This window comes from Cupressus sempervirens, chromosome 5, assembly GCF_028749045.1.
Source record: "Cupressus sempervirens isolate cs-2001-9-10 chromosome 5, ASM2874904v1, whole genome shotgun sequence".
NCBI classification, from domain to species: domain Eukaryota; kingdom Viridiplantae; phylum Streptophyta; class Pinopsida; order Cupressales; family Cupressaceae; genus Cupressus; species Cupressus sempervirens.
The window spans coordinates 894,031,214-894,045,910 of record NC_143122.1 but is presented as its reverse complement, the minus strand read 5'-3'; positions in this window follow the sequence as shown (position 1 = coordinate 894,045,910).

Here is a 14,697-nt window from a genome sequence, read left to right as displayed (position 1 = left end):
GGGAGATCATGTAGGAGACAATATTCTAAGGGGAAGATATATTAAAGGAGGAGAAATGCATATAGCAAGAAGATAAGGAGATAACAGGTTCATAAACAAGTCAAACAACAAAGTAGATTAGGCACATTGGCATAATTTTAATGACATGACAAGGCACAAACAACTTAGGGGGATTCATAAGGTATATTGATTGTTTACAATATTTTTTTTGAAATTTTGTATGTAAGTTAAGCAAGAAAAGAATGTACACATAAGGATTAGATCATGAATGATCAGTTAAGTGTTTTAGACACTCATGTCAAAGGGGCAGATTGTTGATCAAATAAGTAAGATTGACAAATGAGTGTCAACACACTTAACCATCTTCACTATACATGTTGAGTATACAACGAAAGTCGAGCAAGAACTCTAACACATGCTGAGTTATAGATAGTGTTGAGTAACATAGAAAGTTAATAGGCGTTGAGTAACATAGGAAGTTAATAGGTGTTGAGTAACATAGGAAGTAAATAGGTGCCAAGTAACATAGGAATTCTATAAGTGCCAAGTGACACAATAATTATATAGGAGCCAAGTAACTAGGAAACATAGTGGATACTGAGCAATCCAGAATAGATGGTGTCGAGCATCAGTATTACTTCATGTGCCAAGCAATGCAGGATCAGTATGAAAGTTTGTGCAATCGCAAACCATGATGTGAAATGGTTATGCATGACTCATGACAAGATTAAAGGATAAGATCAAATCCTCACAACCACCTATACAATCCTCATGCAACCATTCAAAAAATTGGAGATTGCATGTAGCCAATAGGTGAATTTCAAGGATTTCAACGGGAACACTAAAATCAAGGATGCATAACAAACCACTAATCCTTATAAGGGAGTCTTGAAATAATTAAACAATGAGAGTGAGGAAAGAAGAAGGAAAAGGAGAGCCTATTATTAAGGTCATTATAGAACATCTGGTGTCAAATATTTAGTAGAAAGGATGGCATTTACACATGTAGTTGATCAGAATAGAACAAGGAACACAATCAACAGATCAGATCTAGTAGAGATCAGTGATAGAAGAGTAGACCAAGTACCTGAGATTAGCATTAGAGATTGCATTAGATCAAGTGTATTATTCTAATACTCTCTCACAATTATATTAGGAATTTGGAAATCCTCTAACAGGGCACACTCCTAAGAGGGTGTAAAAATCCTTTAATAGGGTCACATTTAATAGTGTGTTGTAGCCTTTAACAGGGCAGCCCTTTAACAGGGCAGCCCTTTAACAAGGCAAACCATCATAAGTGGTTGAAATCAATTGCTATAATAATTTTGTGGGTATCATCCCCACCCCAGTTTTACCTTCTTATTCCTAGAGGGTTTTTGGGTCACCAAAATCTCAAATGTTATGTGGTGATGCATGTTTGCTTCTCATGATTGTTTATGTTTATATGCATGCATGTGAATTTCATTTATATCTTATTAAGGATTTAAAACAGAGGAAAAGGTCAGTACTTTTGATTCACTGCCCTCGCCCCTCTTCCCCCCACCTCTCAGAAGCTCTCTTCCCATTAAGACATTCCAACAACTTGGATTGTTTTCTTTCCTTGCTCTACCTTATAGTTTGTGGCACCTTTTAGGCTGACTTATTAGAATGATTAAATTTGAGTATCTCTATCTAAAAATCAATTTTGTTCAAACATATGATATAGAAAAAATTATTCTAGCTAAATTATATATTGTATCATACTTTTCCAATTGGAAATGTCCATTAAATGCATATTTTATACTAGTTTGTATTCAAGTACTAAAGAAATAAAATTATTTTAGAAAAAAGTGGTGTTTCAATAACACTTACTATTTTTTATGATATTCTTTTAATAAGATATAAATACCATTTTATAGATATCAAAATCAAGAATATTCTCATATAAAGTTTATAGTGTTTTAATTTGATATAGGATATTGTAATTAAAAAAGTCTACAAGCATGTATTTTAACACTCAAAAAGATGTTGATTTTGAGAAAGAAAACAAATTAAATCATATCAAAAAAAATATAAAAAATCATATGACGTTCTAGAGGAGAGAGTCCTCTTCCTGAATGTATAATTTTTCTTATAGTTAGAATATATTTGTTTTGAAAACTGTGGTGGAAGATGAAACCTATCAATTTCAGGTGAGTTGAAATTTGAATCATTATGAAAGATAAAATATTCATTTAAAGTTGATTTTTATTTTTTATTGTTCTAGCAATATATGTTATCTATAACATAGTATGAGATCAAATGGAAATGATTTTATTTCCTTATATTGTTGTGGTGGGAATAAGAGCCCTAATTTCTTTTTCACTTTTTAGCAGCTACAAATTTATCAATAGAAATTAGGAAAATATATCAATTCTTATTCCAAATATTTATTAAAAATGATGAGCCCAAAATTTATATATTTATAGACATTTCATTAATTTCTTTCATTTTCAAATTCAAAATAATAATACAAATTTGAGGTCATTAAGTGTGAACAATTATACATTTTTTAGCCTTTTCCTTTACAAAAGGGTGACATAGGTTTGTGCTTTTACCTCATATAGATTTTACATGTAAACCCAATTTAGGAAAAACCACAATTAACGTGCTACTAATTCTCACTCTTTTGAAGTGATACCTTGTAAAATGCCAACCCTATAAAAGGTTACAATACACACTATTAAATGTGACCTGGTTAGAGGATTTCAATCACCCCATTAGGAGTGAGCCTTGTTAGGGGACTTTAGATCATTCACTTGGAATGTCATCTAGTTAAAGGGTTTACAAATGGCTATTAGGTCAACCTTAATCCAAAGGATTTACCCTAGACTAATACAATCATTAAAAAGTAATAGTAAGGATTGATTTGATGGAAAACTACAACTCACTTGTAGATTATAGATCTTTGTTTCAATCCTCCATTCTTCATGGCTTTCGCAAACTTTAGCTCTGATAGTTTGTTCACCCTTCAAGCATTCATACTCTTAAGCCTTCTTTCTTTTCTTTCCAATAGTAGTCTCTTTTGTTCAACCACTGTATGAAGCAATACCTTAGGCTCCTTGTCTTCCTTAGGCTTTGGCACATGACAACCTTTTCTTTTGACCATCTCTCTCTATCAATAGAGATTTAAGATCTTTTTTCATTCAACCTTAATGATCCATTTTAGGGTTAGGTAGGATTTGGTAGGATACAATAAATCTACCCATTTTTCCATTTTGTTCCTCTAGAAACTTCTTCCTTAATCCTCTTTGAATTTCCTCAAAATGGTTTGCCTTGAATTCTATGCCACCAACTCATTATAGTTAACTTCCACATGCTTCACACAACTCAAGAAAATAAAATAGTCATCTTAGAATCATCAAATATACAATTTAAAATAAATACTAGCACTTGGCATCAACATGTTGGTACTCAACTTCCATACTATTCTTTTGGTCATTCTTAACTAGTTAACTTGGCAAACACTAAAGTTTTATGGTGCTCAGCATCAACCAAACTATACTCAGCTTACTGTAAGTTCACTTGGCATGTACTAAATCTTTACTTTTCTTGGCTCCAACTAATTTCCTGCTTAGCATCTATTAACTTTGCTTGACACCTACTATCCACTTGGTCAAGCTTGGCATACTCAACTCTTCTTACTTGTTCTTCTAGACTTAATCAATATATTCAACCTTTGCAACCTTAGGTAGATAAACAATACACTATGTCATCACTATCTTAATTAATCTTTGTACTACTTTTTCATACCATAACTCAGCCTTTCCTCTAGGTGCTATTGTTATCATATTTGATCAAAACCTCCCCATTAATGAAACAAATGATATTACTCAAATTAACTAGGAAGTTGTCTTACTAGCAAGTAGTAGGGTTGACATCAGTGACAAAACAATGATTGTTACAATACAAGTTCTTCACTTCAAAAGAATCTCATATCATACCAAAACAACAACTTGGTTAATATTCAATATATTAAACTTTAAAATTTCCTCTATCACCTCAAATAGTCCCCTAGGACATGTTAATTAATGAATCTTTAAATTTTTTAATGTTTTACTAATGTCACTAGTTGATTTTATTGTCTATATTTTATGTATAACATAACAATGAATTTTTTTTGTTTAGCTTAAGTATATACAAAATAGCTAACATGAAATTTTTTCTCAAAGGTAGAATTAGGAAGATCTAATTATACTTTATTAAAATAAACCTTAACCTTATCAAATCTTATCACAAATATTAAATCATAATGGTTAAAAAGGTACAAAATCTTAATACCAATCATGACATAGACCTAAACAATTATCCTAAGCCTAACTGTTAGAAATAATAAAATTGAAATGAACTAAAAATAAAGATTTATAATTTAATCCAAGAGAGTTTTTAATGAACATTATTATCATACTTTATAATAGCTTTCCAAGATCAACACAAAAGAGGAGACAATGATTTTGAAAGGGTAAAGCAAAGAAAATCGCTTCTAAATTATATGAATGATGCAATTGCCTAAGGATAAAGAAAGAGAGAGAGAAGGAGATAATGTGGAAGCATAGGTCTCATTACATGAACTACATCATGATTGTGTGTTTATAATAAGAGAGAAGCATCTCTTATAAAGAGATGAGAAAAGGAATTATTTGTAAATCCCATGTGAATGATTGCCACATTCATAAGTGTGTGCATAAGAAGTGTCATGATCCTCTTAAGGAGGAATAAACTATTTTCCTTAATAAAGGAATTACAAAAAAGACTTGTCCTCAAATGTGGACAAGAGGACAAACAACATAAGGGATACCTTGGTTTATCCCATTTAATAAATTCAACCAAGGATAGATTACCAATTCTAACACCCCCCTTTAATCTTTACTTGGGGAAATTACATCAAAGGGTATTGAACCCAATTTTTTACAATGAAATTCTAAATAGAAGCAAATTTCTTTAGAATCAGGATAAGAAAAATCTCATAGAGAAATAGAAATGAAAATGATACATGTCACCAAAAAAAAATGGAGATAACATGATATCAAGATAAATTATATGCTCAAAAAATTATCAACAAGGATAAATTGAGTAAAAAGCTTGATCAGTGTTCTCATTAACACTATATTATACTAATGTACTAATGACCACAGATAAGGCCAACTAATGATACTTGCACCAAAATTGCATCAATCATGTGGATATAGACAGTCCACTTAATGAATCATCCCACTGCAAGTTAATGGGGGCGCCCCTCCATAACATGCATGACTACTGATCTAAGAAATAAAGTATGCAAATCATTATCACATTAATATATGAAAATAAAGTAAAAAGAGAGGCATGCTGATCAAATTAGTATTCTCATGATTTTTCTTAGGATACTCAAAGGAATGAATTATGAGGATTTAACAACATATTGCCTTCAAATTGGATCAAACTCTCTAAATTTGGAGGGAAAACTCCAATAATAACATCCTCTTCATTAAGGAATAAAATGGAACAACATAGAGGGAAACTCCATAAATATCAACCTTTCAAAGTAGAGCATATAGAATCAAATGGACAAAAACTCCATATAAATATCAATCTTTCAAAGTGGAACCAATAGAACCAAATGGAGGGAAACTCCATATAGAATGTCATCCTTTCAAAGTAGAACAAATAGAATCAAATGCAGGGAAACTCCATATAAAATGAGGGCACACTAATATAGGATGGAGGGATACTCCATGGGCCAGATAAAGAAACTATGTATCAATAGTTATACTGAAGGGACCTACATAGTTAACCTTGAAAAAGTTGGCTCCCTATGTAACTCAAAAAAAAAGTACCTTCATATAAATCAATGGTATAAAACCATAAAGTACCAACATGGGCAAAGAATCATGCTATAAAAGCATAAAAGTGTGATTATTTGCACATCAAAATATCACAATAAAGTTGAAGGAAAATGTGTAAGATAACTCATAATCCAAAAAAATTGAGGTAAATGCAGAGATCCAATGAAGATCAATGAGAAATAAATAGTATATGGATATCAGGTAGAAAACTCCACTAGGGGTGAACATGGATACTTAATTTGTTTTAAGTATTAGACAAGAATACATCCATACAATTGAGTAAGCATCATAGTCATAGCTTGTATATTTATTTAGGCATTTATGTGGGCCCCCATATATACTTGAATAAATATACCTAAAATAATATGGTATAATAAACATCATTAAGATGAAAGAAAAAAAAGTTATATCTAAGTCACAAGTAAGTCAAGATCACCCCCTTCTAGAAATGAAGTAAAATAAATAAATTCCTTCTTAGGGAACAAAAAATATTTAAATTAGGACTTTAAGATAAGATAATTAGTATAAGATTGAGGTGAGCTTAATCATAATGCCTTCAAAGATACCAAGCATACAAAACAGAGGGTTAAAAACTATACTTGGTAGCAATGCATGTTACTCAATAACCAATAAGTAACTTCATGAAGGCAAAGGTAGAGAATGACTCATAATACTATAATCTAGTATCACAAAAGTCTTTGTTTTCATTGGGTCAATTAACACAAACTAAAAAAAAATTAAATGACCTAAGTACAAAAATTCCAAAGAAAAGTCCTTCAGTAAATTTGATTTTTTGGCAAAAGGAAACTGGAAATTATTAAAACAAACTTGAAAAAATATTTCAAGGCTAATTTCAAGTTTAAAAGGTTTTGTAGTTAAACACATTAAAATGGAATATGACACTATTTTGAAAAATAATATATTCAATTTAAACTAAAATTGTAAGAAATTTTCTTTAACTCATTTATAAATTATAAACCATTATTCTATAATAATAGAATAGAAAACAACCTTAGAAAAAAATATGTTTACAAGATTTGAAAGAAAGTGGTAAGTACTTATATGGTTTCTTTGTAAATAAAAGTAAGTTAATAATAAAAATAAAGATAACACATTATACAAACCTTTTCTTTTCTAAAAAAACAAATAGAACTCTCAAAGTTTGTTTTTAAAAAAAAATGTGTATGATATTGAAAAAAAGGTGCCCCCTTTTAAAATGAATATAAAGAATGGTTGAAAGAAACATTATATATATATATATATATATATATATATGGAAAATAAGTATGAAAAATGTTTGAATTCAATTTATATTAAAAAGGACATGTAAAAAATGAAATCTAACGGTGGTAAAATATTATTGGCACATCCTCAGTATTATAAAATGGTAGAAATAAATTACTACTCCTCTACTTGTATCAAATTTCAACATTATAACTAATAGGCTAATAATTTTTTTTAAAATTGGCTAACCTTATTTACTTGTGCAAATTACTCAACATAAATAATATATAAAATGAATGACTTGTTTTTACAATGGAATGATGTACATAGAAAAAACATATGTACTTATAAAGATATGCCAAGGAAAATAAGATAAAATATAGAGGGAATAAGAATAAAGTATAAATAAGTGTAGCCAAATAGATAAATTATTAAGTAAGAAACATTAATGGTGGTCAGAGAGAGTCAGAGTATTTCTTTAAATAAATTTTACCAATTGTAATTTAAATAACCTACCAACATGCTAATACTAGAAAACGATGATTATATAAAATAATATGTAATACAAAATAATATATATGTAGAGAATAAAAACATTGCTTATGTAGAGAATAAAAAATGATGAATGTAGTAAATATTCCATCTGTAAAAAGAATAAACTACTTGAAGATTGAAGATTCAAAGGTTTCATAGGAAGCCCAAGAGGGGTGAGCATGCATATGTGCATAGCTAGATTTTTTCCATAGTCCACAGAAATGCACTCCAAAAGAAGTGAACCTAGTCCAAAACTAGTGCTTCTAATGGTCTTATTGTTGGGCATCTGCCCATCAGGCTAAATGCAATGCTTGAGGTAGTAGAGTTCCCAACATGCATTTCTAACCTATATTTTGGCCTAGCCAATGTGGATTGAAATGCACTCCCTCATTTTTAAAGCTTAATTACATAGAAAGAGGTTTAAAAAAATAGGATTTTTCTATAAGAGTAGATAATAGTGAAGAAGGTGTTTGCAAAGACACCCTACTCTCAGAAGTGGAGGACCTCTGTCATCAAGCATGCCCCCCCTTTGGAAATTGCTCGAATCACATCAATTTTGACCACTACATGGAAATGGCCTTAGAGGACAGAAGAAGGAGTGGATGAGGAAAAGCGATCAATAGGAAGAATAAAAAGACATGACAAAGTCTTTGGGGGAATAGAGAGCTAAAGGCACAAAATGTCATGGTTTGAAAAAAAACTAGCGAGTGTGATAGCAGGCTAAGCTTAAGGAGCTATGGTGAGGATCACAACCCAGGCCACCATCAACAAAGTAGAGTGATCAATGCACTAACATGGCCCAAGGAAAAAATAAATGTAAGAACTTACAAGAGGAAGCACAGAAAATCAAAATCACATTAATAAATGCCAAACAACAAGGTGATTGGAGAGAAGCATGGTTCAACACTAAGCATGCTCATGATACAGGCAATAGGAGAGTGCAGTGTCATAAGGATGCCCCATAAAAACACAATAAACTTAGATGCCAAAAGAGTTCGACTAATAATCAATACAGTCCATGATTGCATGCAAAAAGAATAGCCTGAGCATAAACAAAACTCATGGTATCCAACAAAAAGTAGGGAACTTCTAATCAAAACAAAATCAATAACACTGCTAACCTCTACAAAAGATATGTTTCATCACTAGATAAGAATCTGTAGAGACTAATGGAATAATTATATTATCAATAAAATAAATCCATTCATCTGTATATACTAGATGGCCTTATGTATAGATTATTAATAAAACAAATCCATTCATCTATATATAAATAACTCATGAAAGGAGCAATATAAGAGGAAAATTAACAAACAAAAGAAATAAAGAATAAGGATGTAAGAAAAGACAAACAAGAAGGAATGTAAGATTAAATAACTGAAAGGAAAAGAGATAAAACAAAAGAAAAGAGGAAAGTTTCTAAAGAACTGGATAATAGATAAAGGAAATTTCTATAAAATAATAAGAAAGTGAATAGATAAGGTAAGATAAATTAGAAATTGATCATAATTTCTAAAATAAATATAATATTAGGATTAAACATTTTTTAAGAAAAAACAAGACATTAGAGAAAATATTAAATTTTCAAGGATAACATGAATAGATTTTATCCTATTAATTGATAGGTGAATTAGAGTTTAATCATAAATAAGATTTGAAAATAATAGAATTTCATATAATTTCCAAAAATAAATACAGATATTAAATATTAAGAAAACAGTAGATGAGAGAAAATATTAATTTTTTTGAAAAATAACATGAATAGAATTAAATCTAATTGACTATAATGTAAGTCATAGAGAATATTAATTATTGTTATTTAAGTATTCCCTACAATAAAATGTTAGGAAAATAGTAATGTAATTTTTTTAATTTTAAATATTTAATAAAAATATAAAAAATACTATTAAAGCTTTTGTAATCATTCTTTTATTTAATAAAATTTATCATGGCCTTGGCCATTTACTCATTAAAAAATAAAAACTAAAAAGTACTATTAAAATCAAATTGATAAATGCTACTTGTAACAAGAGCAAAAAAGAAGAAGAAGTAATTTTTAATAGAGATACCTAGGTTGAAATAAGGTGTGCTCCAACCTTCATCACTAAACTCAAAACAAGGATTAGTTTTCTTTGATACCATGTTAGAAATAATAAAATCAAAATGAACTAAAAATAAAGATTTATAATTTAATTCAAGAGAGTTTGTGATGAACATAATTATCATACTTTATAAGAGCTTTCCAAGAGCAACACAAAAGAGGAGACATGGATTTTGAAAGGGGAAAGCAAAGAAAACCCCTTTTGGATTATATGAATGAGGAAAATGCCTAAGAATGAAGAAAGAGAGAGAAGGAGATAATGTGGAGCCATAGGGCTCATTACATGAACTACATCATGATTGTGTGTTTAGAATAAGAGAGAAGCATCTCTTATAAAGAGAAGAGAGGAGTTATTTGTAACTCCCATGTGAATGGTTGCCACATTCATAAGTGTGTGCATAAAAGGTGCCATAATCCTCTAAAAGAGGAATAAACTATTTTCTTTAATAAAGGAATATTACAAAAAGGACTTTTCCTCACATGTGGACTAGAGGACAAACAACATAAGAGATACCTTGGTTTATCCTATTTAATAAATACAACTTGTAGTGCCTGCCCTAGTTTGCATTTTTCTATCATGGTCAAATTCTATTAGACTAGCATTGTGTTGATAATTAGTAGCATTGTTTTGAGACTATTAGATATATTGCTAAGGATTTAGTTGATATATGATGTGATTTTTTAGATTCTACATTTCATTTATGCATGATGATTATTACATTATTTCTAGTTATTGATGATGATTAGTTAGATGGTTATTATTACATGTGTTTTCTTATGGATACTAACCCCATACTTGCATCTGTATGGTGTGCCTATTTGTTGTCTTATTGTATGGTGTTTTTGATGTGGTTAAAGAAGGGAGTCATAGTCACCTACGAGTCAGGATCTACACGATGCACCACTTCTTGCCATTGCTTGTTTAGCTTAGCATATATATATATATATACAATATGAACATGCATGAATTTTATGTAGGTTGTAGGTACCGGGTATCGACTTCCCTAAATTTCCAGGATGAGCGTACCCTATCACAATTATCTCAGTGCTAAGAGAGGGGAGATAAATTTTTAAGTCCAAACCTTAAACCTTTAAGCCATTTGTCCTAATTGAAAATTAGGACAAGTTTCTAAGTTGAGTACCTTTCGAATGTGTCGGATGATGTAATTCGTGATTATAACCCTTTTGGTTGATTTGGTATGTGTTTTACTATGATGGATTTTCATATTTTACTTTATGAGTCTTTGGTGTATTTTTCTATTAGTTAAGTCTAATTAAAAGATTTAATTAATGAGTTAATTTAATAGAAAATTAATATTGAATTTTAATATTTTATTTTATTTAATTAATTGGGAAATTAATTAATAAAAAGAATTAAATTTGAAGATAAAAGTTATAAGTTTAAATTTGGAACGTGATAATATTTATTTAATTTAATAATAATATATTTAGAGTTTATTTTTAAGTAAATGCTAAATAATATTATTATTTAAGTTAATAAATATTTTATCAATTAAGTTTCAAAAATAAATTTAAAAGTGGAAAAGATATTAAAATTATTAAAAGATTCTAGATCACATGATGCATGCATATGATTAAAATATATTAAGATAAAACAAGTGGATTTAATAAAGTGAGTGAATGAGATTTAAAATTAATAAATTAATTAAAAAAGGAGTCAAATGAATATTGAATAAATAAATCTAATTAAATAAATTAATGTGCATTATTTTAATATTTATAAGAGTATGTGAACTCTTGTGAGTTTTCATGTTGGCAACACACGAGTTTGCACTCTAATTATGCACATGTTGTCTACATTAAGGAGTTAGCACATTATTTGAGCACATGGTGTCTACAACATTCTAGACACCTCATCATGTTTATCTTCTTATCATGGAAGTTATGTGCTTAGTTGTCATGCTTATCTCCTAGTTCTTTCTAGACACATTCTAGATGCATCTTAGAGGCCTTTATATAGAGGCTCTCCTAGTGTGTATGGACATCCTCATATGCTTCTACAAGAACTCCTAGTCACTTGGAGGGGGTTTTGGTTCTTGGAGAAATTGTGAATGTTGGAGATGGAAGGAATTTTTGGAAAGGAGAAGGTTCTAGGTGGAGGAGCTTCTCTACAATTTTCTGAGGCATAGCAAATTAGCATCAGTGTCCAGGTAGGCACTCATGATTATTTCACATATTTTATTATGCTCTTTCTCTTTCTGTCTTCAATTTTGAATAATTCTCTATGAATGAATCTTCAATTTTGTAATTTGGAATTCGGGCATGCATATTGTTTCATCTAGTTATGGAAAATAAAAATATTATTGCAATCTTCCCTAACTAGAATCAAGATTTTGAAATTGATTTGGGTTTGGGTTCAAATTAAAATAGAATCTTATTATTATGCATTAGTTTTATATGATTTATTAACTAATCTAATTTAATTTAATTTAATTAAGATTAGTTAATAGTAGAAGAAGCGTAATTAATTATTAGTCAATTTAAGTATGTGGATTTTTAAATGAGGACAAATTAAAAGAAAAGAGATATTAATAAGTGTTTAGTGGAATGGAATAATTGAATTATTAATGAGATTGATTTTACTTAAAATTAATGAAGATTATTTTAAATAAATGTTTTTCCTTGAAGTGTTTTAAGAAAATTGTAACTAATTATTTGAAAATTGATAATTATTATTTTTATGATTTGAATAATGGGAGATGCTCTTGGAATTAAGGGAGTTTCATTTAATTATTAGTAACATTGATTTTAGTAAATAATACAATGATTTTATTAAAATTCAATGGGTATTAGTTTAATGATTTAAATAAGTAAATTATTATTTTTTGTTTATTTTAAACAATTGTTTAAAATAATGGAGGGATAATTCTATGTTTTATTCGAAAAGATATATGGGTTGACTTGGAGATTAAATGAAGAATCTTATACACTTGAAGTATACTTGAAATGAAAACTAAAACCTAATATTTGGCTTAACCATGTGATTGCGAAAGAAAACTAAAATATGTGCTTGTATCTTGTTCTTTATGCTATCCATGTTTGGGGTTTGGGCAGTCCTAGAGTGTTGACTAGTTAGGATGTCTACCAGAGGCTTGGGAGTTATGCAAATGTGATGGCATGTTGATGTTATTTGATCTCGATCTTTTTAAAATCCAACCATGGTAATGTGATGGCATGCTCTATGAGATGTTTGTATTTACTGATTGTTATTTATTTCCCGTCTTCTTGTGTGAAGCTGAGATTTATGTGTATGAGACACTTGACTTAACCATTTTTGAGTCATTGATCTGTTATATTTGGATTACTTTCCAGCCACGTTGATAGGAGTTAAGTATTAACTTTCATCTTGATGATGTCATGTTGTGACATGTTTTGACTTGACCATTTTGGAGTCTTCGATCATTACTATTTGAGATACTTTTGTGTTGCTTGTTCAAAACCAATGGGTATTGTGATTATCAGTGATACCTTCAGTTGCCAATAGAGAACTGTCGTGGTCATGCTTATTAATGGATGCTTTTTAGTTTCTCATGGAGATTCGATGCTTTTATTTTGGATTATCTTTTGGTATTTTTCTAGTCACTTGTATAGGATAGTGGTGATTTTGAGATTTATGATTCTATGAGCTTAGGGTAGGTTATCTACTTGTAGTGTCAGAAAGTGGCTTGCAATGGGGGTCGGGGACCTAAGTGGCTACCAGGGTAACTCATTGTAAGTTATTTAATAAGTGAAAATATTTACACTAAATGGGGATTAAAAGAACCTAATAAGATAATTGTATGTTCTCACCCATGCCTCGAGTGCTAGTACAGACTATGATGGGAGTAGAGAGAATGCTTGGATGTGACCTTGCATTCCGTAGTATGCCTCATCAATATGAGACAACAATAGTGGCTGCATAGGGATCACTAGGGTGCTAGGGTCTATTGAAAGATTACCAGGGTAACTTTAGTGTGATCCGTGTGATGACACTTTCTGACTTGCATAGTAGGTTTCCTACATGTCTTGTTGTGCCTTTGGTATTAGATGTCGATTTGTGATTGGAAAATTTGAGTTCGTAAACTTTTAGGATTCCTAGACTTAGAGAGTATTTGTGCCTTGTGATTTGATGGCCTATTTAAGACTTGAGACTATCTCCTCAGCATGGTCGGAGTGAGCAATTTAGGTTCCACGCGATTGGGTGGTAGTGCTTTTTCACCCTTACCATTTGAGATTTGTCTGAGACACCATGGCTGATGCATTCTTTGTTGGCACTTATCTTCATTTTGTTCATGGATTATGATGGTGGACATGTATCCTTATATTGATGATTAGCATATGTTAGATGCTGCTATTTACTTGTCTTCTACTTTATTTTGCATGATTAGATCTCTCATGTATATGTAGTATCATGTTAGATTTCTTTTTGCATATGATGTAGTATGTTTTAGGAGTGACATTCCTACTATGATAGTACTGATGATCTCTTTGGTGACTTGGGATGTTTTGCATGAAGGGATGGCTAGGGCCCACGATGGTCTAATCATGCTATTTATGGTTGGGAGGAACCATGCACTTAATTAGTTATGATTGTGATTTATGGTTATCTTTTATGATGATGATGTGTCATGTATGGTATTTGGTTTCATTTACCTTATAGCATTTTCATCATGGATTAGAATAGGATGATGTATTTTATTTCACAGATGTATATTCTTTCAAGCTTTTTGTACCCAATGTCATGTATAGTGGATGATTAAGCATTCTGAATTTCATTGCCAAGAGGCATTTTGAAACAAATGTGTAATATGGACATTGGAATTTCTATTTATTCTTTCATCTGGATGTGGTAGTGGTTAGATTAGTATTATTTAGATCAAATGTGACTCAACATCTTGGGATCCTTAACGAATGTAACCTGTTATGTATGCTTTAGTTTTATGTATGTTATTGCTTCTACTACTAGGTGTTCAATGTGAATGGTTTATCTTTCAT